This window comes from Mus musculus, chromosome 9 (assembly GCF_000001635.26).
Source record: "Mus musculus strain C57BL/6J chromosome 9, GRCm38.p6 C57BL/6J".
Taxonomy (NCBI): Eukaryota; Metazoa; Chordata; class Mammalia; order Rodentia; family Muridae; genus Mus; species Mus musculus.
The window spans coordinates 58748589-58772008 of NC_000075.6; the positions used below are offsets into that span (position 1 = coordinate 58748589).

Sequence of the window (23420 nt, forward strand, 5' to 3'; positions counted from 1 at the left end):
TTGTTAATGCGCATATGTGCCACAGAGTGCATTTGGAGGTCAGAAGACAGTTTTGCCTGGCACATTATAATGGAAATCTTGAAAATAATGAACCTCATGCTGTATAAATTTTATCACAAGACATAAAAGTCCACCCTTCTGCGCCCTGTGTTCACAGGGCCTCTGCTGCCACACTGGGGGCGCGTCGTCCCAGAGCTTACAGGACCCAGGGTTTGCTGCTCATATAGCTCAGCCTGTCCTCACTCAGCCCTGAGTGTGTGACTTCTGGAAACAGTCACACTAGACAGCAGGTAGGCAGCTCCTTGTAATCCCCTTCAAGGAGATTACAGTCCCCTAGGAAGGTCAGACAGAGGATTTTACCTCCATTTTGTAAGCATATGTCTGTTTTACAGTATGCTTTCTGCTATGTTTGGGGGACTGTTTTTTGTTGTTGTTGTTGTTGTTTGTTGTTTTGATTAAGAATTCACTTTTAAAACAAACCCCGTGCATGGAACTACACATGCTTTCACTACAGGAATATGGTGTGTCTTTACAGGAAAAAAAAATATGTATGCTGGTTAAACTTCATTCAGGTAAGTTCAAGTGAATAAAAATGTTACTAAACAAAAATGTAGCTAAACAGAAATACACATGAAACAGGATCATATAGTAGCTGGTTGGTGACCTGGGCTTGTGACAGGCTAACCCTGCATCTCCCTGAGGAGCAGCAGCTTGGCGTTCATTCACCGAGCCAGTACGCGTGGTGATGATACAGAGCAGACCCCCATAAACAGTGACGATCAATCAGCTCTCCGTAGCACTTTCACTTAGTGTGTATTACGTGGCCACAAAAAAGTTGTGCATTTGGGACTTGGGGAGAATGACTCAGTCAGTAAAACACTGGCCTTGCAAGCCCAGGGACTTATGTTGAAACACCAGCATCCACTTACAATGCTGTGCACAGTGGCATGGGCCTTGTGACAGATCTGAGCCAATGCTATGTATCAAGACAGTACATAAAAATATGGGGAGCTGGGGACATGGTTCAGACAGAAAAGTACTTGCTATGCAAGAACTTAGAAGCTGAATTTAGATGCCCAACATACACATTCAAACAAACCAAAGCAGCAGCAGCAACAACAGCAGCAGCAACAGCAACAGCAGCAGCAGCAACAACAACAACAACAACAACAACAACAACAACAACAACAACAAACAAAAACCTCTAGGTTCAGAAGCCTTGTATCTGTAATATCAATGTTGGGGAGGCAGAGACAAAAGGATCCCTGGAGCTCATTGGCCAGTCTGACTTACTTGGTGAACTTCAACCCAGTGAGAGACCATCTCAAATGACAGTAAATGGCACTCCTTAGGATGACACCCAGGTTATCCTTCAGCCTCTGTACTCATGGGCACAGGAAAACACACACACACACACACACACACACACACACACACACACACACACACACATGCACACACACACAGATACAAGTAAGAGAAAAAATACAAACTGTTTTTAAAACACATGTATAGACTTTTCTATAAACAATATAGTAACAGCAGTATTTACATAACCTCTTCATTGCATTAGGGTTATAAGTAACCCAGAGATGGCTCAAAGTATAGGCCAGGCTTTGCAGCTGCCAAAGCTTCAGCAGTCTAGATAAGGTGCTGAGCTTCCACAGAGCTGGCATCTGCAGGGGTCCTGGCTGCACTCCTCAGTGGGGAACAGGATGACTGCAATCCTGCAGGAAAGACCATGTTTTGGCCTTTGCTTCAGGAAATATAAGCGAAAAGGAAAAAAAGGTTCTCTAAGTCTCACTATTACAGAAGGGAAAAGTGGGAGGGGGAACCACAAAGCTTTATCCTTTTACTTAGGTTTCCTTAAGCTGTTGCCCATCCCTGCCTGGCATATGAATCAGGGAGAGCGGCTGGGTCGTGTGTACTAACTTTTTTTTTTAAGTTTCTCTCTTTTTTTTAATTGGATATTTTCTTTATTTACATTTCTCTTTTTTTTCCAGTTAATTTTTTATTTCTTAAAAGTATTTTTAGAACATGAATTTGTATCTTTTTTTATTAAAAGTTATTAAATTTCAAATGTTCAAAATGTTCTAGACTTAGAAACTTACACTGCCCCAGGACATTTTCTCTTTAATTGTCAGAAGGATGTATTTTCATAGTGTGTGTTGATAATTAGGAGAATTGATGGTTCTGGTTCAGTCAGGGCCAACATTTAGGCTGTTGTTTTGATAAAAGCCGGTTGCTCTGAGGTAAACGCTTGCTCTGTGGCTGGTACTTACAGGGACAGAAGAGCCTGGGCGAGAAGGCCCCGTACTGGCTGGCACTGGTCTTGTACATAATCATCTGGGGTTTGGACAGTGAGGTGGCTGTGTGCGATGTCTTGGGATCCAACATACAGGAAAACACAGGGCTCCCAGGGTTCACACACACAGTCAGTGGTTCAGGTCTCATTTCTGCATCTGAAGTCAACGAAGTTTTCTTATCAGGCTGAAGATGTGGCTTAGTTGGTGGCATGCTTGCCTAACATATATAGGCCCTGGGGTCTATTTCCTGCACCGCATGAACTGGGCATGATGGCTCATACCAGAAATCACACAGAGGATCAGAAGGGTCATCTCAGGGAGACAGGCCATCATGGGAGACAGGAAGCCCAAGTCGCAGTCTGTCTCTCTCGACATCTTAATCTCTTTGGCAAAAGCAACTCTTTGCTGATAGCGAGAAGTCTGGCGAAGGCATAGGACCCAGTCTTCATTATGGAAAGCAGTAGCAAGAGTGATACCAGAACTACAATTTGTGGGGAGCGAGAGGGTGGGTGGAAACCCTCAGTCTTCCAGTCCTTTATTTACATTTCAAATGTTATCCCCTTTCCTGGTTTCCCCTCCAAAAAACACTCTCTCCCTATCCCCCTCCCAACTCCCCCTGCTCACCAACCCACTCACTCCTGCTTCCTGGTCCTGGCATCCCCCCACAGTGGGGCATAGAGCCTTCATAGGACAAAGGGCCTCTCCTCCCATTGATGTCTGATTAGGCCATCTTCTGCTGCATATGCAGCTGAAGCCTTGAGTCCCACCATGTGTGCACTTTGGTTGGTGGTTTAGTCCCTAGGAGCTCTGGGGGTACTGGCTAGTTCAAATTGTTGTTCCTCTTATGGGGCTGCACACCCCTTCAGCTCCTTGGGTCCTTCTTCTAGCTCCTCCATTGGGGACCCTATGCACAGCCCAATGGATGGCTGTGAGCATCCACTTCTGTATTTGTGAGGCACTGGTGTGCTAACTTTTTAATCTCACTTGAAATTGCCAAGTTACCTTCCCATTTAAGTAACACTGGATAACACTTGTCCACAGTGTAGATAGAAAACTCCAGGTTTGACCTGTGGTAGTTTGAATGAGAATGGCCCCATAGGCTCATATTTAAATGCTTAGTCACCAGTTAGCAGAACTATCTGGGAAGGATTAGGAGGCGTGGCCTTGTTGGAGGTGTGTCACTAGGATTGGTCTGTGAGGTTTCAAAAGCTCATGCCAGGGCCCAGTCTCTCCCCAACCTCTCTCTGTCTCTCACTGTGTCTCCGTCTCTCTCCTCTCTGCCTACTGCCTGCAGACCAGCATGTGAAGCTCTCAGAAGCTGCTCCTGGGCCACGCCTGTGTGCTTCCTGCCGTGATGACCGTGGTGGACTAACCTAAAACTGCAAACAAGCCACAGTAAAATACTTTCTTCTATAAGAGTTACCTTGGTCAGAGCATCTCTTCACGGCAACAAAACAGTAACTAAAAAGGGCCCATTATTATTTTTGACATGCATTCCTTTAATTATCATTTCAGTTAATCACCGCATTATAGGGGCATCCTTTTGTGTGTCATGCCCATCCCCACCCCCACCTCCACCCCATCCCCCCCCCACTCCCACCGCTTCCCTCCACCGAGTGAATGGCTTATTTATCCCTTTCATTCACTTTCTATTGGTTCCATGTTTTTGTTATTTGCTTATAGCACGTTTTCGTACATTCTGGATGCTATTTAAGTACCTATTAATTATGTTACAAATATTGTCACTTTCCCCAGTGTTTTGTTTTCTCATGATACTCAGATTTTTCAAATGGCTTTTATTTCTTTGACAACTGCGTACATGTTAACACTATCTTGACGCTATCCACTCCCATCCCTCCCCTCCCACCACTCCAGACACACTTCCCATGCCCGGTCTCCACCTTCATGCTTCTTTCTTCATTTTAACCCACTCAGTGCAAAGGCTGTCCCTGTTCACAGGTCCTCCTGGCTCGCCATTTTGTGGGCAAGCATGGCTGCGGTGAATTCATGAGGGGAACAATTGCGTCAAGTCCTGCAGACAGCATTTCCCAGCACTCCTCCCATCCTCCAGCCCTCACAGCCTTCTCAGATATCGTTCATTGTTAATGCAGTCAGACCTCTTCTCTTTATGTCATTTTTTTTGATGTGTGCATATGGGAGGAAGGTGTGTGTGTGTGTGTGTGTGTGCTTGTGAGAGGGTGCACAGAGGTCAGAGGAAGGCTCTGGGTGTTTTCTTCTATCAGTCTTCACTGTGTTTTTTTGAGGCCAGGTCTCTTAATGAACTTGGAGCTCACAGTTTTTGGCTAAGCTGGTAACCAGCAAGCTCCAGAAATCCTCTCTCCACCTCAGTGCCCAGGTCCCAGGGACGAATGTTATCATGCCTAGCCTATCACATGGGTGCTGGCTAGCCGAACTCTGACCCTCTTGCTTGTACAGAAAGCTCTTAAGTGCTGAGACATCTCTCCAGCACCATGATTTTTTTAATGTCTTAAATTTTGTTGACTATTTTCATTTTTCATAGCCTTTCATTTCAGTTTTACATTTAAGTCTTTGTTACATTTGGAATTTATTTCCAAACATGGCACGAGACAGAACTATTTTCCAGCTAGCAAGCATTGAAAAGGAGCTTTTCTTTGCATTAAAAAAGAAAGCTTCTCTGGCAACATTTTAGCATTTTCCTTAATTATATTTTTCAGTCCTTAAAATGGCAGAATGGTAGAAAAAGAACGGAAAAAAAAAAAGCCAGGATGGTAGAGGAATTTCACATTTCATCCAAATGTAAAGACCTTATTTGGGCAAAGCAATCATACAAAAAGCACTTTGAAAAGTTTGCCATGGGTCTCAGCTGTCCACAGGTGGCACATTAGTGAGTGTTTTTGGATTCCCCCATTTCCATTAGTGGGTTGAAATAGGCTCTGGAAAATTGCCAAAACTGCTAAAAAGGAAAATAAATAGCTTCAGTCTGAGCCAAACACAATGGGAAAAGAAGGTTTGTTGTAACAAAACTACATTTCCAATTCCAAGTTACAGCCTGGGGATGCTCTGCTGCTCTGGATGAAGGAGCTACTCTGCACCCTGAGTCCCTGGGCTGTTCTGAGGACCATCCTGGGAGGATGCAAACTATAGAAATGAGCGAGTCCCTCTCCTTGCCTGCTTTTTTTTTCTGGTCAAAAAGACATAAGGAAATGAGTCTCTTCTCTCTGGGATAGACATGAAAGTGGTCACAGTATGTTTTTCAGCCTTAGCTCAGAGCTGAAGGGATATGTAACTGATAGGGAGGGGGATAGTCTAGGAGTGGTTCCTTGAGAAGTCAACATTTAAAGGACTAAATCAGTAGGGGACCAGACAGATGAAGCAGTGGGTATGGGTGCCTTCAAAGGACATTTCTATCCGAGGGAGCAGAGAAATCAGACATGTGAGAGAATGATGCCCCTAGGTGGAAGGGAGGGAAGACCACCTCAAATCAATTTCTCCTGCTATCCTGTCATTACTGGTTGCCCATCTGTTGTTGTGATAAAACACTCTGACCAAAAGCAACCTGAGAAGGAAAGGATTTATTTGACTTAAGCTTCCTGGTCTCAATCCATCTCTGAGGGAAGTCACGATAGGTACTCAAGGCAGGAAGCACTGTGGAACATTGCTCAATGGCTGGCTCCCTGGCTTATGCTCACCAGGCTTTCTTCCACAGCCCAGAACCACCTGCCTAGGGATGGTGACGCCCACAGTGGGCTGGGCCCTCACACATCAATCATCAGTTAAGACACGTTCTCTAAGACTTGCCCACAGGCCAGTGTGATTGAGGCAATTCTTCAGTTGGGGTTCCCTCTTGCCAGGTGACCTAGGTTGTGTCAAACAGACAATAAACACCAACAAACACATTCTTCAGCTTGAACGTGTCTTGGTTTTGAAAGGGAATCACGCTTTTGACAAAGACAACAAGTGCAAGCTGAAATCTGTCATCACTTACATATGTAGCTAGGTGGTTTTTGTTCATCTGATGAAACGTTTGTTAGCCATTCACTATGTACCAGATGCTAGAGATAGTGGAGGAGCTCCTGTGGAAAGAAAGGCAGAAGCTCAGGGATTAACAGGGAGAAGGCACCTGGGCGCTGACTACATAAACAAAGTGCCTGGTTCTGCCTGGAAGAATCAAGGATGAGCTACTGAAGGGAGACTTGGCAGGAAAATAAGCTTGTCAGGTAGAGATACTGGAAGGACCATGTCCAGGCAGTGGCTGCAGGATGCTCTGTCACAGAACTGTCACCAAGCCCCTTCAACTTGCCACCAGCTCAGCTACAAGGAAAGCAAATTCAGGCTTTAAAGGATGGTGAATGCTGATTGGGCTAGAGGTTTTCTCCTCACAGTTAATGACCTATAAATAGCCAGGCAGAAAGGAGCTTTACCCAATTAGGTGGCATTGGAAAAGAGATTTAGCCAATCAGAACTAGTCCCTCAAGAATTTAGAGAATGAAATTAGTTTGTCTACTTTTCAGAGTTGAAGGATGATGAAGCCAACATTCAGAAAGAAGAAAGGAGCTGTTTGCCATGCTGGTGCCAAGGGTTCCCGTGTGCCCTGGACAGCTTGGTGATGCAAGATCCTGTCTCTCTGTGTTTCTACATAAGGCTCCTTTCATCTCCAGTGGCCAAGCCCTGCACTCTGACCATACACACATACAGTGTGCACCTAACAGAGGCTGGAGCAGCTTCTGACTTCAGGTCATTTGCAGAAATTTGGGGCATTTCAAGGTCAAGTATAAGCAAGGCCAAAAGAGTTAACATTTACAGAGCGATTACTACATACCGGGAGTCCTTCTACCCTATGTGCTTCACACATACAAATTCATCTCATTTTTAAAAGAATCCCCATTCAGCATTACCAGGCCCACATTATCATTAAGAAAACCCAGGCCCAGAGAGGTGAAGGAATGTCCTTTTGCACAGCTGGTAAGTGAGAACGGATTTGAACTCAGTTTGGTTCCAGTCTTCTCAAACTCAGCTCCCATTTTCCTTCTGTAAGGTCAGAGATGGTGCTGTGGAACTGGGGAGATGGTTCAGTTGATAAAATAGTTGCCTTGCAAGCATAAAAACCTGAGTTGGATCTCTTATAACCCATGTTTGAAAAAAAAATTTTTTTTAAAGCCAGGCATGGTGACTATGCCAGTACTGGGGAAGCAGAAACCGGAACACACTGGCTGGTCTCTACTTGGTGAGCTCCAGACCGATGAGCGGACAAAAGCTGCCATTGCCTCTAGCAACCACACACATGAGCAACCACACACTTGTGCGCTGTGTACTAACACACACACATGCACACACACACACACGCACATACACAAGTTTTTGTAGAACTAGGCAAGGAGACATACTATGGAAGACCTTACATGTCTTCCTGAGTAGTCTACACAGTTCAACAGTATGGTTCCTCGTCTATCTGCTGTACATATGGTATCTCTGTTTGAAGGTTTCATTGAGATACAGGGCTCCGCTTCTAGAACTACTTAGAAAGGCAGCGTCTGAGGAATTCAAGACGGGAAGTGAGTGGCATGGTCTGATTTGTCTTTCAGAAGGATCACGCTGGTGGTGATGTGGACAGCGAGCTGGCCACATCTGCCCCTAGAGGCCGGTCTGCTGCAGTGGCCCAGGTGGGAGGAAGAGGTTTGATACGGGATGTACAGAGCAGAAGTTGGTGCGAGATGCATTTAGGAGGGAAGAGCATCAGGACTGAAGAGACTATGTGTGGTAGGGGTCCTGGGGGGTTCGGCCCCACGCACTCCTAAGGGCACACCTCATGTTCCACATTTGTTGGCATGCACATGCTACACACAGAAGGAGAGTTATAGACTGGATGGGAGCACACATCCTCAGACTGGCAAATGTGTTTCCACACTCAGGGACAACACTCAGGGTCACATTTGCAAATTTTCTCCTTTTATTCTCTAGGAGAAACAGTTTGATCTAAGTAGTTCTCAACCCCGGGTGCACTGCCCTAACCCCCAACCCCACCCCACCCCACACATATCCTAAGCTGAACTCAAGATCCTCCTGCCGTTGTCCCTCAGAGGGCTGGAATTCCAGACATGCACCACCACACCCTGCCAGACAAGTTTAATTGTTATAATGACCTGGACCTGCAATTGACCTTTATTGCTCAGGGACCAGAGATGCTAAACATTATTCAATTATTAAAAAATGTTCTGCTTCCAATACTAACAACATCACTTCTGAGAAATACTGGCAGAACTTTGTAGTTGAAATGCCTAGGTTTGAACCCGGCTGAGGCAAGTTAGCGTTTTTGACCCTTAATTTCATTATTTGTAAGAAGTACCTGCCTCCTTTTAGAAAATTTCTCTCTCTCGCTCTCTCTCTCTCCATATATATATATGTATATGATGTATATGTATAGAGTGTGTGTGAGTGTGTTTGAGTGCTGCTGCATGTATGATAGTATATACATGTGTGAGTGCTGCTGCATGTATGATAGTATATACGTGTGTGAGTGCTGCTGCATGTATGATAGTATATACGTGTGTGAGTGCTGCTGCATGTATGATAGTATATACGTGTGTGAGTGCTGCTGTATGCATATGATAGTATATACATGTGTGAGTGCTGCTGCATGCATATGATAGTATATACGTGTGTGAGTGCTGCTGCATGCATATGATAGTATATACATGTGTGAGTGCTGCTGCATGCATATGATAGTATATACATGTATGAGTGCTGCTGCATGCATATGATAGTATATACATGTGTGAGTGTTGCTGTATGCATATGATAGTATATACATGTGTGAGTGCTGCTGTATGCATATGATAGTATATACATGGAGTTGGTCCTCACCTTCCACACTGTTCACAAGAGTCTGATTTCTGCCTGGGAGCGTCCGTGACTCTCCTCACAAGTGTGCTGGATTCTAGCCCCCAGGGCCAGATTTACCAGGTTCTGGGAATTCACTGAGCCATGTTCCCAGCCATGTCCTCTGTTACTTGAAGTCTTTGTCAGGGTTACTTTTGCTGTGATGAACCACCATGGTCAAAAGCAAGTTGAGGAGGAAGAGGTTTATTTCAGTTCTACTTCAGTGTAGTGATACCTCATCAGCGTCAGTCCGGGCAGGAAATTAAACAAGGCAGGACCTAGAGAGAGGTGCTGAAGCCATGGTGGAGTGCTGCTTACTGGTTGCTCAGCCTGTGTTCTTATAACCCTCAGGACCACCAGCCAAAAGGTGTCCCCACCCACAATGCACTGGGCCTGCTCCCATCAATTACTAATTAAGAAAATGCCCTACTGGCTTGCCTATAACCCAATCTTAAGGTGACATTTTCTCAACTGAGGTTCCCTCCTCTCAGATGACTCTAGTTTGTGCCACGTTGACATAAAACTACCTGGCCCATTTGCCTTCTTGCAGGCATTTTGGCATACATTGCAGTTTTGAGTGGAGATAGTGGTTCAAGAAGACACCAAGATGGCCTACTGGGAAATAGAGTTATTAACACCAGGGACAGACAGACAGACAGAAAGACAGAAGCAGCATCTGGCTGGGACTTCAAAAGAGTTTAGGCCTCAGACCTAGAGACAGCATGGCAGGGTCTCTGAAAGGAGGAGTTGGAGTCCAGGGATGGAGGAGAGGGCTGGCTACTCTTAGAGTTCTTTGGGAATGGGGTTTCCATAGCAGGAGCCTACAGTCAGACCTGACTCCCAGTCTGGAGGCAGGAGAGAGAGAGTAGAGAGAAGGTTGTATGCTTTGGTATAAATCCATGTCCTAGTTGAGATGGAATCCTAACTCCAATGGCTGTACCCTTGGGCCATCTCCTCAGCCCTTGCATGCCTTCTAGCTGGGACTCAGGAGGTGGCTCAGCGCCTGCCTCACATAGGGTTCTCGATAAGAATAGCTTTCGCCCCGTGAGCAGGAATTTCTTTTCTCGGCTTCCTTTTATGGGTCGTGAACCAGCGTGCTAATTTCCAAGAAACAAATGTTGTTTCCACTCTCTCATGATCCCCGGCACAAGCCTAGCCTGTGCAGTCCACTTGAGGGGGTATGTGATTGACATCAAACTGTCCCTGGAAATAACTCATGAACAGCTTGTAGAGGTTGGACTGTCAGAAAATGTGGCTCAGGAAGAGCTGTTGCCAACACTGGTGGCTGTCAGCTTGTTCTATTTAGAGACATTTAGAGACAGGGGCAGTGTGGATGAGTGGATGGTTCAAGCCCAAAATGGGGGTGAGGCTGTGGAGAGGCCAGTGGCTCTTTCCAGAAATCAGAGAGCGGACCAGCCTTCAGAGCCCTTTATAAGCTCCTCAGATGTCTGGTGTTTTTGTGGTCTCTTGAGATAATGGTAAGTGTACCTTAGCATTAATGAACTCCCCACTATGTGCCAAGCCCCAAGCCAGACACCTTACTGACATTTCTACTGTGCTACAGTTCAAGTGACAGACCAGTTAAGCTTGTTCTGGAGGTTCTGATTTGGGCCATTCCAGTGGGGGCATGGTTAGGTCATTGAGGCACCATCCTCAGAAGGAAAGGATGCAGGTGTTTTTCGTGGGTCCTCAGCTAGCGGTTGAGGACATGTTGTAACAAAAGAGTGAGTCCAATCTCTAGCTCCTGTTTTTGTCATATAACCCCTCCCTCTCACATGTCCTCCAGCTACGATGCTATCCCTGCCATCCCTCTCATATGACACAGACAAGGAAACCCTAAAGAAAGCCACCTGATCTTGGTTTTTAGTCTCTTAAATATAAGCTAGATAAGTCTTCTTATCCATTACCCGACCTCTGGTATTTTGATGTAGTAATAGAAAACATTAATATACTCTAGGTTTTCATAACTGATTTTATAGGTAATGCTTAATTCATTTTATAGACGTGAACATTGAAGGCTGGTGAGGTGGGTCTATAAATAACAAAGCTCACTTTGGTACTAGTTACTTGTCTCCAGTGCAGCCAAACTTCACTAAACACCACAGCAGACCATGGAGGATTTGATGTTTATTTTTTTGAGTCAGTGCCTCTGTTAGTATTTGACGGTGGTGCTCTCCCTTGAGTCTCTGTGTCTGGTGGCAGAATCTATGATCTAGCAATGCTGATGGGCTAAGGGTACCTGACAGATTTATATGATACTCTGTGCTGATGTGACCGTGGCTTAAGTGGGATGGTGCAATCACAAGTTATACCTCCCACAGATTCATAACTGTACTGTAGCACTCATTAAATATTTTTATATCACCCCTTTAATTATAAGATTGAAGCTGATTTCAGAATGTTGGCTTCGTTCTACATATCACCAGTATGATAAAGACTTGTAAAGCAGCTCTTACTGTAACTTCATAATCGATTGATTTTGCTCTGTGTGAACATATGCATGCATAGCACATGTGTAGAAATCTGAGGACTCTGTGGGAATCAGTTCTCTCCTTCCACCATGTACATGATAGGGATCAAACATAGGCCATCAGCCTTGGTGGCCAGCAGCTTGAGTGGGCTGTGCTTGGACTGAGTTTAATCAGAATGGTGAGTCAGGCAGAGATGAGGCACGGTATGGATAAGGAGACTCAAGCATCAGTAGTCCGAGGCTTCTTAAGACAAGGGTGGGTGGGTATGGTGGCACTTGGCATGTCTGCTGCCCCACTGTCACCAGGCAGGGAACCAGCTTCTGAGGTTAAACTGGGGTCATGAAGGAAAGCCAGAAGGAGGCACCTACAGATCTCTGGAGGCCACTTCTGAACAGAACCAACCCTACGCTCACCCTACCTCTGGCCCTCTCGGTTACATGAGCCAAAAAATACTCCCTAATTTTTCGAGAGAGTTCAAGCTAAGTTTTCCATTTCTCAAACTGAAATCCTAAGGGATCGATTACTAAAGCAGGTTTAGAAAAATGAAGTTCATCACCCATAATTCTGCCAACCAGTCTGGTCAGTATTCTAATGTGTTTTCCCAAACCGTTCTCTTCCAGTGTAGCAACAGGGTTTTCTCACAGGTGAGATGAGATGGTTTATAACATTTCACATCCACCTTTCTCTCTAGCATCTTGGCACAAGCACTCTCCCTGTTCTTAAATTTCTTTGTATCGTTTTTTTTTCTTCTTCAGTGTAATAAAGAATATAGAACATAAAACTTACCATCTTAGCTGTTTTTAAATGTAGTTCAGTAACGTTAGGGATAAACACAGTAATGCGGGACACCAGAGCTTTCTCATCTTGTAGAATTGAAGCGTTACACCTGTTAAACGCCCACTCTTCTCCATGGTCAGCCTGGCTCTGCAGACCATTTTAACAGCATTATACTTATCATTTAGCTTTACTGAAAATCATTCCCAGCCAGGCATGTATGGAGACAGAGGCAGGTATGTCTCTGTGAGTCAGCCTGATTGAGTTCTGAAACAGCCAGGGCTACATAGAGAGTCCCTGTCTTCAAAAGGAAGAGAAAGAAAGAAAGAGAGAAAGAGAGAGAGAGAGAGAGAGAGAGAGAGAGAGAGAGAGAGAGAGAGAGAGAGAGAGAGAGAGAGAGGAAGGAAGGAAGGAAGGAAGGAAGGAAGGAAGGAAGGAAGGAAGGAAGGAAGGAAGAGGGAGGGAGGGAGGAAGAAAGAGAAGGTAGAGGAGGAAGAAGAGGAGGAGGAAGAGGAAGAAGAGGAGGAAGAAGAGGAAAAAGAAAAAAAAGAAAAAAAGTCATTGTCTCTCTCCTGCTCTGTTTTAGTTTCTTTTTTTTTGTTGATGTGACAAAATACCAAATATTTACAAAATACAAAAGCAATTTAAGGAAGGGCTTATTTTGGCTCACAGTTTGAGGGGACAGTCTGTCATGACCAGGAGGGCATGTGTCTGTCAGGAGTGTGAGGCAGCTGGTCACATTGTATCATGGTCAGGAGGGCATGTGACAGGAGTGTGTGGCAGCGGGTCACATTGTATCTGCAGCCTGGACACAGAGAGGGATGTACACTGGTCATCAGAACAGCTGCTGCTTCTTTTATTCAGCCCAGGACTCCAGGCCACAGGATGCCACGCTCATTTAAGATGGGTCTTCCCTTTTCAGTTAAACTTTTCAAGAAACATCCTCATAGACACACTCAAAGATATGTTTCTAGGGTGCTTCTAAATCTGGTCAAATTGATACCTTTGCTGGGTATCTTAAGTTGTTTGACGTCCTTTTTATGACCTCACGTGCATCCACTGAGCAGCCCATAGGCCTGATTGTTTTAGTCTGGGTTTCTGGACCATTAAGGAGAAATTCGAGCAGCAATCTCAGTGTCAGGTACAAACAAATAGAGTCTCAAGGGGTCATTTTCCCAAGTAAGGGAGACTAATGTCCTTGACACCTTCCTTGGTGTGTGTGGGTGGAGTGGGGGGTGGGGATGGGGGTGGAGAATTTTAACCTATAGCATGTATACCGTCAAGGACACACTCACCAGGATTGCAAAAACAAATGGTGCCCTACTGTGCCCACCTGTGACTCAGAGGACTTTGACCTTTTGTGAGTGAGAAGATGAGGAAAAAAGAAAGTCATTGTCTCTCTCCTACCCTGTTCTAGTTTCTTTTTTTTTTTTTTCTGTTGTTGTTGTTGATGTGACAAAATACCTTTACAAAAGGAAGTTCTGGGAGTAGTGAAGGCGCTTGGAAGCAGTTCTTTGCTAGTGATGAATGGGAGGTAAGGGCTTGGGCCAGGGTAGAACTTTTCCAGATTCTCTTTCTCTATCCTACTGCAGTTTGGGAACACCATCAAATAAGCTATTCATTTGCAAATTCGCTTTTTACCCCCAAAAAAGCTGGTGTCAAAAATGATCCAAGGAAACAGCGCTTCATTATGGGACCCTTAGACTCTATCATCTGCTAACCTAACAGCAGCTAGTAGGACACAGGGTGATCATACCAGCTGCTATGTTATCATAATAGCTAAAGCCCTCTCCTATAGACTGGGCTGGGTGACAGAGGAGAGGCCATGCTTATTCTATAACTCTAGCATCTGAAAGATACAGAAACAGAGGAAACATAGGGATGGCTGAGTTGGTTGTCCATTGTCATCTACCTTAGAAACGTAGAAGGAAGAAAGTAGCAAGCTTTTATATCAGACTAGTATCACATCAGGAAACACTGTGAAAGCTGCAGGGCCTGCATCACAATGTTCAAAGTGATCCTTGTCTTCTGTAGCTGGAGGACAAATTGTGCTCAAAAATCAGGTCAAACTTTGATTGCAAGAGCGGTCAAATTACCAAGGAAGATGAGGACAGGGAATGGCTCAGAGGTAGAGTACTCACTCACCCGTGTGAGGACCTAAGTTCAGTCTAAGCACACGCACACACTCACACACACACATACATGGGCACACCCATACATACCCCAAAAAACTAGGGCAACAGAGGAAGATGGATTCACAGCCTTAGCAAGTTTCCTAAGCTGCAGGCCCCACATGGGGGAAATGCCAGGGTCCTGGTATGCCGAGATAAGGACCTGGCAGTGGCATGGAGCTATTTGTTTAAGAATCTGAAACCACACTGGAAGGGTGGCCCAGTAGTTAAGAGCACTGGCTGCTCTTGCCCAGGACCCAAGTTCAGTTTCTAGCACCCGCATGGTGGCTCATAGCCATCTGAACCTATAGTCTAAGGGAACTGACCCCCCTCTTCTGGCCTCTGCCGGCACCAGGCATGCATGTGGTGCACAGACACACATGCAGGAGAACATTTGTACACATTAAAAAATAATAATTTTTAAGAGGAAAAACCACCTGGATTCTTCTGAGCCAGCAGATGTGCTCCCTCCCCCATACAACTATTTGTTAGGAAAACAACTTTCCACTTCCACCTTTTCTAGACTGAGCTGGGTCGGGCTTCAGCATGGCTTCCATTGGAGCAAGATTGGAATAAAAAGGATTATTAACAAAAAAATCTGCAGGTCTCACATGGAGGAAAACATTTATGGGCATGGCTTCTGAAATTGTTGGACCAAGGAAGGCCAGCCATAGGCCAGATACAGAAGATTTACCAATACAGAGAGCCCCTGTTTTGGTCAGGGGTCTCTTGAGCAATGCACCTGACAGAAGGGATATGTACTATACAAGGACTGTCTCAGTGGCTCACGCAGCAATCAGGGCTGACTAGTGTAGCAAGGGCTGCATGCTGGAGAGGCTGTAAGCTACAAAGCTGGATACATCCATGTCAGTCTGGAGCCGAATGCCTGGAGGATTCCTGGGGAGCCCTGGAGCACATGGTTAAACCTGAAGATGCTGGAGTATGAAACCAATATGGAATGGCCCCACTGGCTGTGCAGTGGGGGCTGCAGAGACGGCTCAGCGGTTAAGAGCACTGCTCTTCCAGAGGACCCAGGTTCAATTCCCAGCACCCATGTGGAGGCTCACAACTGTCTGTAACCCCACTCTAGGGGATGAGCCACCTTTTCTGTCCTCTGCTGGTCAACACATATGTGATATACAAACATACACAGAGGCAAACAATACACATAACATTAAAATAAAAAAATCTCTTAGAACAAGAATCCTGCCGGAGGGGTAAATACACTCAGCAGCTAGAAGCAAGACAAGGAAACCACCCTGCTTTTCTCTGGTCCCTCTTCATATGCACAGCCCACAGGCACTGCCTCATTTTCTCTCAGTTGCTCTCTGGTCTAAGCTGATTGTCAAGGTCAGCTCTTGAGTATCACACACTCCTAGGGTTTTGGATTTAACATCCTGGCAGGGTGAGCCAGACCTGATTCTAATGTAGATTGGCTTCTTGAAGCTTGGAACTTTTGACAGTTGGTGGAGAATACAGTGGAGGTATCTTAACAGAGGCCGGAGGAGGTGGCCAAAGCCTCAGCACGATAAGCATGCCAGAGCGAGCGCATTATATAAAACCAGAAAACCCTCCCTCCAGCTGATTATGTTCCCTGGGAAATTTCAGCAGACACTTTTCTCATTAAAGTAACAAGGAATGTGCTGGTGAGGTTGCCCAGTGTTGGCTGCCTTTGGTCCAGGGTTAATGGTAAGAGATGTTCTGCAAAACTGGGGTCCCTGGTGTCAGTGAGATGACAGAATTCTGGAACAGCGCAAATCAAGGGACAGTACCTCACCTGTCAAAGTCTGGGTAGGTGTAATTACCATGACTCACAACAAGACCGCAAGGAAATCAAAGGCCTGAGACCTCAGGGATCCGGAGCAGCGCTGTTTCTAGCAGCGAGAGACTTGGATGGCCAATGGGATGGCTGCTTTACTTGGGTGATCAAAAGCAACCAAGAGGAGGTCAGAGGAAGGATGATTACAATGGAAAAATGGAATAATTTCACACCAAATTACCAGGCCTGGGCCGGGTTTCGGGGACTTGATTTAAGGAAAGCATGCCGCTTTAAAAGACCCTATAGTGCCACAAGCATATACATCAGGTGTCCTCACCCCTTCCCCCATCAGGACTTGGTGTCCCCATTCCTCCCACCCCCCCCCCGCCCCAAGGACCTAGAGACATTTATCAGGGTGACCTTAATCAGGGGGAACATCTAGATATTTTGAAGGCTTCTGGACATGGGTCTGAGCTAACATCAATACTATAGGACACAAAATACTTTTATGGCCCCGAGCTTAGAGTCTGGGTGCTTTATAGAAGGCAAGTGCTACATGGAATTCTGGTCCAACCTCATCTTCCCAGTTTCTGATTGCATAGTTGAGATGGAGCTTGTGAGACAAGAGTCGTTGCTGTATGAAAAGCAAAAGAGGAAGCTCCTCAAGCTGCCTCCCGTCCAAATAGGAGTGAGACTGCATCCTGGGCAGAGCTGTAGAGAACAGCACGGCTCTCGAGGGCTACGAATCAGTTGGTGGATTAACATAAATCCCAGAACATGGTAGCTGCAATCCCAGAAACTAAGTATTTAACTTTAAAAAAAAAGTATTGATATTTATTTTATAAATGCTTTGCCCGCATGTATTTAAGTGCCCCATGTGCATTCCACAGAGGTCAGAAGAGAGCATTGGATCCCTTTGAGTTACAGATCGTGAGCTGCCATATGGATGCTGCGAACCCTCCCCAGGTCCTCTGCAAGAATAGCAAGTGCTCTTAACCACTGAGCCATCTCTGCAGCCCCTGAACTTAGTGACTTTGCTATAAAGATCTTTTGTAAGTGGTGGTACCTTTTGAGCTAGGGAGTGTGTTATTTTCAACCTGTTAATAAAGCAGGTAAGATAGCAATTTGTATTAGCCTAGGGCTAAGAACGCTGCTCTTCTTGTTCGGCAGCCAGAAGAACTCTTCTGTTTCCTGCCAATCTACGCCTGCCACAATGTAGCCAAAATGTATCGTCTCAATATTGTGGGAAAAGGTATGCTTGTCTGCCATATGGCTGAAATCACGCTAATCAGACCTGGAAGGAGGGGATGACAAGTATTCTGGAAGACATTGGAACCAAAGAGATGAGCACACCTACAAAGATCCAAGAGGCCACCCACACCAATGAAATAATATTTCAGGTGCCTAACAGTGTGGGATATGCGGGAATAGTCTCATCAAGTAAGGGGAAAAGGATGTGTTTTATTGGCCTGAGCATTAAAAAAGGAACCCAGTCACACTTGGAAGGTCTCTGAACTCTGGAGACAGCACAGACCATGGCTGCAATACTGTTGGGTTCTGTTTATCAGACAGCCTGGTTTCAAGCTGAGCCTATTGTAAAAGTGTGCCCCTCGGCTAGCCCAGGCTATATATATACTAAGGCAGGGCTGTCCCTGAACTCACGTGAATGGAATGAGAAATGGTGGGTAGGGCTGCTGCACAGAATCTCTGATAAGCTCTTTTGGGACAGTAGTGGCACACACATTAGGTGCTGAGGAAGGACAGGTTATCTATAAAGAGACAGCCATCTTTTCAGTAGTAACTCTTGGTAGAGAATGAGAATATGGCCATGGGGCATCTGGGACTATGTGACAGGAGTTGACTTTACAAGCCGGATCTTGGCACTTCCACCAAATCATAAGTGTGAGAGCCACAAGCCGCAATCCATAACAACCTGGAACTGATGCGTTCAAAATTGTGTCCAAACAAAGCTGGAGAGCTCAGATTGTTTATACTACCAGGTGTCTCAATGCTACCTACCTATCTCAGTTATACCCATGAGGTTTGTGAATGGAGTGCCTTGATTGGTTGAGATGATCCAAAAAAAATTTGCTGTGTCATACAACCCATTCTAGGCTGTAATCTTTGTAGAAGGCTCTCTGCAAACACCTGCTCATTAACATCTGCATGGGAAAAGGTGGCCCGAGATAAGAGTATTAGTGTTATAAACAATGGAAGATGTTAAAAGTTCCTGCAGAGGAAGGTGACATGTATTACCCTCCAGATGAGCCTTATCAGGAGAACTACAGCATCACTCATTGCCTGAGGAGGCAGAGTGAGACATCCAGGAAGAGCTCCCTTAGAGGAGTCAGCCATCGTGGATAAATGTGACAGCAGCACCAAGGGGAGAGCCCTCGGGTCTTTCCAGTTCCCAGAATACTAGGAGAGTTAGCGGCACAGCATGACTGGGCTTTGACGAGAGAGGGAGCCTGCGATTCCATAGGACAAAGGCAGCTTCTGATTCTTAGAGGTTTGTATGAGAGTGTGTGTGTGTGCGCACGCCTGTGGTGTGTGTGTGTGTGTGTGTGTGTGCGCACGCATGTGGTGTGTGTGTGTGTGTGTGTGTGTGTGGTTGTGATTGTGTGGTGTGTGTGTGTGTGTGTGTGTGTGTGCGCACGCCTGTGGTGTGTGTGTGTGTGTGTGTTAGGTCCCATTCTGTGTGACCTGGTCTATATGCCACGAGTTAGAATGGAGACAGGTGCTCGATAAGACTCATAATCAAAGGGTGTCTTGGGTCTAGGTACCAGGAGGCTGGGCCGTCTCACAGTTGCAAAGGGGAGGAGGAAGTTTCAAGTCTCTGTAAGAGTTTCAAGGTCTCTGTAGTTAGGGAAGGGGGAGGGGAAGGGAGTTACACTGCAGGAGGCGAGAGTGCCTGATTTGGGGGAGAAAGCAGAAGACAGAGGATTTGTGATCTAACAATTAGTATTCTATTACAACCATACTCACTTTGATTATCTGCCTGTCAGTTAATAGGCACTTGTGTCGACCCACTTTCTCACAGACAAATGCTGCTATGAGTGTTCGTTCGTATATACATTTTTGTTTGAACATTATGTTTTTAGATTTCCTGGCTGGAATTGCTCTGTCACATGATAGTTCTGTTTAACCTTTTGGGAACCTACCAACCTTTTCCTCATTTGCGGTCCCGCTTCATGCTCCCACCAATATCATGCCCGTCCTTCTGGGTGTGCAGTGATGTCTCATTTTGGTTTTGATTTTAATTCCCCTAGTGACTAGGGATTTTAATTCCCCTAGTGACTAGGGAAAGGTTAAGTTGTCTTGTAAGCCTAAGCATGCATTAAAATCATATTTGTTATATTTTATGTTTATGTATTAGAGTGGTCACATCCAGAGTGCTTATCTTACCATGCGTTTGCTAGACCATGTCCCTCAGAACTCATGCCTTAAAAACTTAGTACACAAATTCCTATGTTAGAGATATTTGGAGGTACAGCCTACAGGAGGTTAGTGGATCAATGTATAAATAGATCAATGCATTGGTAGATGACTGGGTCACTGAGGGGTTTGGTCATCTCTCATGAGCTCCTTTTCATGTGTATGAACGACTCTAGGATCCTATAAAGTCCTCCCCTGCACCAAGAAGAGCCTCCCCAGATGGACACCCTTAGTCTTGTTTTCCCAGTCTCTGGGACCATAGAAATAAAGTCCTTTTCTTTATAAACTACTCAGTCTCTTCTAGACATGGTGGCTTATACCTGGAATATTGCCTCACTGGAGTTCAATGCAGTCCTTGGCCATAGGTGAGCTTCTGGTCAGTCTGGGTTGTAACATAATCTGTTTCATAAATAAAATGGTGTCCTGGTTAGTTCGTATTGCCAGCTTGAGACACCTTAGAGTCATGTTGGAAGAGGGAGCCTCAGTTGGAGAATTCCCTAGGTCAGATTGGCCTGTGGCCATGTCTGGGGGGGAAACGGTCTTGATTGTTGATTGATGTGAGAGGGCTCAGACCACTGTGGGTGGTGTCATCCCCCTGGGAGGTAGACCTGGACTGTATAAGAACACAGGCTGAGCCCAAGCCAGAAAGAGCAACTCAGTAAGTATCCTCTATTGCTCCTGCCTCCCCTTGGTGATCGACAATGAGATGGCACTGTAGGAAGAAACAAACCCTTCCTCTCCAAGTTATGTATGTATGTATGTATGTGTGTGTGTGTGTGTGTGTGTGTGTGTGTGTGTGTGTCATGAGGTTTACCACAGTAACAAAAAGCAAACTAGGACAAAGCCCTTGGGAGATGGCCCAGTCACTAAAGTGCTTACCAGGAAAGCATGAGGACCTGAGTCTGAGTCCCTAACACCCATGACAAGTCAGTGGTGGATGTCTGTGAGCCTGGTGATGGGGTGGCAGACCCAGGCAGGCAGATCCTGGAGCTTCAAGCACCCAGCATTGGAAGCAGTGTCAGCCATTGCTCTAGCCACAGGATGGATGGTGGTCTGCAAGTCAGAGGCAGACCCTCTTGCTAATCTCATGCTATAGCCGTAAATGGAATGGAATAGCCCCCAAGTGGCTCTGCTCCTCTGCCTCTTGCAGAGTTTCTACCCTGAGATAGGACAGTGGCTCCTTCAAGCCGGCCCCCACGGTCCCCTCAGAATGCAATTAGAATGATCCAGCTGGAGACTGTCAAGTGTGTACTTTCACAAAGAGACAATCTGGGTGTAATTAGGGAGAGGATTCCATTAACCCATTACTCAATCAATTGAAAGGCCCTCTAACCTGAAAATTTGGAAATACAAATGAAGGCAGACACAGTCAGAGTGATTTTTAATATCTAAGTGTCCAAGGGCCAGATTACAGCTCACTCCACATGCGCAGCTAATTCTTTCCAAGCCTTTTCCCAGTAATTACTGTAAAAAGCTTTGAGATACCTTGAGCATAATCACAGTTCCAGGAAAACACATTAGACAGCACATTAATTACATTGGTTGGTGAAAATATGGGGGGCGGGGCAAACAATTCCATAAGGGTTAGGGCTGTGGGACAGCCTGGATGAAATAATATACTTCTGTCTGTAAAAACTGTAAAAGTGGGACATCTGGGAGAACCACCACCTAAAGCGCGCAGATCGTCTCGGGAGACCGCTACTGACTGATGGTCACGGGGTAGTGGGGTAGGGATGGGGGCGGGGTCAGCAAAACCGCTGAGCACAGCCCCGCCCTGCAGGAGCCTCTGTTGTGATGGGGGTGGGGTGAGCCATAAAAAGATTCATGCAGGGGCTGAGGAGAAAGTTGGTAAAACACCTGTCTTGCAAGCGTGGGAACTTGAGTTCCCACATAAAAAGCCTGGCTTGGCGGGGTGCTGAAGACAGTTCCCCAGAACTCCGGGTGCATTAAGAGACCCCATTTAAAAAAAATATCCATATGAACAAATACACCACAGACACAGACACGAAGCTTCATGGGATTTTAAGACAAGCCTGGCAAACAACGTTGTCAGGAAGAGAGCCTTAGGACCCACACCATGGCAGGAGAACACCATCTCCTGCAAGTAGTCCTTTGGCTTCCATATGTGTCTTGAGTCCCCAAACAAACAAACAAACAAACAACAAATATAATTTTTTAAAAGGGGAGTTTTGATATAGTCACACATGAGCCACGTGCTGAAGAATGTCCCTATCAGTAGCCAGAAGTTTTCCCATGATACAACCACTGGAAAAATCTTTCATTCTTTTTCCACTTATCAATTCCCATATGTCATTAAAGACTCGGGGGGGGGGGCGGGGGAACTCGTGGAGCAGCCAGCCCACGTTGAGAGCTCCCTTCCCCAGCATTAGTGACTTACAAAGGCCATGTGCTGAGCATGAACCACCCTGTGGAAGAAACAAGACCTTCGTCAGCACCAAGCATCCCTGTCTCATCCCGACTTCATCTTCCTCAACAGCCCTCCGAGACGCAGCACGTGACCAGACCCATGATGTCAGTCATAGGTTAGAACACGTGGATTGTAGTGTCTGTGGACAAGAGCCTATTCCTGCCCTCTCAGAGCAAGTGCTGTGTATCTTTAGGTAGTGTTCTCCTCAAAGGGCAGTAGGGTTTTGAATCAAGGAGAGCCTGTCCCTCCAGCGAGGTTTGTAGGTCCAGAAGGGCCAGCCAGGAAGAGTGGAGCAGGGCAGAGCAAAAGGAGCACTCCACTGCCCGGAGCCTCAGAAGCCCCTGCAGGCTGCTGGAACTACAGAGTGAGGACCCTAGGCACAAATCTTCACACTGCCTGAATCATCAGGTGAGGCTAGGATCCTAGAAAAGGAGGCGTCTCCCTTGCCTGCCTTCATGACCATTCAGGTTCCATGGGAAACTCTTCTGTCCATCATGGTGCCTCAGCTCTTTGGGAACTGAGCTGGTGTCTGTGCTGAGACGTGTAAAGTAGATTGGGAAAAGCAATTACAACAGGTAGGAGGTCTGGACTCTATTTCTAGGTTTGATTATTACCACTGACCGCTGGGACCAGCCATTTAAAGCTCTCTAGTTTAAGTTTCGTCTGGAAATGGGGATGGAAGGCATCCGATCTGCGAGATGGAGTGGACCCGTGCCAGGAGGCTTCTTGTATTCCTCTCCAAACCTGATATGTATTGCATTATACCTTTATATCTTTTTTTAAAGATTTATTTATTGTTATATGTAAGTACACTGTAGCTGTCTTCAGACACACCAGAAGAGGGCATCGGATCTCATTACAGATGGTTGTGAACCATCATGTGGTTGCTGGGATTTGAACTCAGGACCTTTGGAAGAGCAGTCAGTTCTCTTAACTGCTGAGCCATCTCACCAGGCTCCCCCCCCCCCTTTTAAAAACGATTTATTTATTTTTATTATATGTGAGTACATTGTAGCTGTCTTCAGACACTCCAGAAGAGGGTGTCAGATCTCATTACAGATGGTTGTGAGCCACCATGTGGTTGCTGGGAATTGAACTCAGGACCTCTGGAAGAGCAGTCAGTGCTCTTAACCACTGAGCCATCTCTCCAACCTCTCGTTTTCTTCTGAAACACAAGACCATAGGGAAGAGCAGAGTGTGAGCCTTGGTAATCCTTGA

At 45.8% G+C, this 23420-nt stretch overlaps 1 protein-coding gene and 1 pseudogene across 1 annotated transcript in view; both read right to left on the reverse strand.

Annotated features, from left to right (window-relative positions):
- Rec114 (REC114 meiotic recombination protein) overlaps positions 1-23420 on the reverse strand; it is a 169851-nt gene that overhangs the window by 95733 nt on the left and 50698 nt on the right. The gene's annotated exons all lie outside the window — the stretch shown is intronic.
- Gm21183 lies at positions 2157-2681 on the reverse strand (annotated as a pseudogene).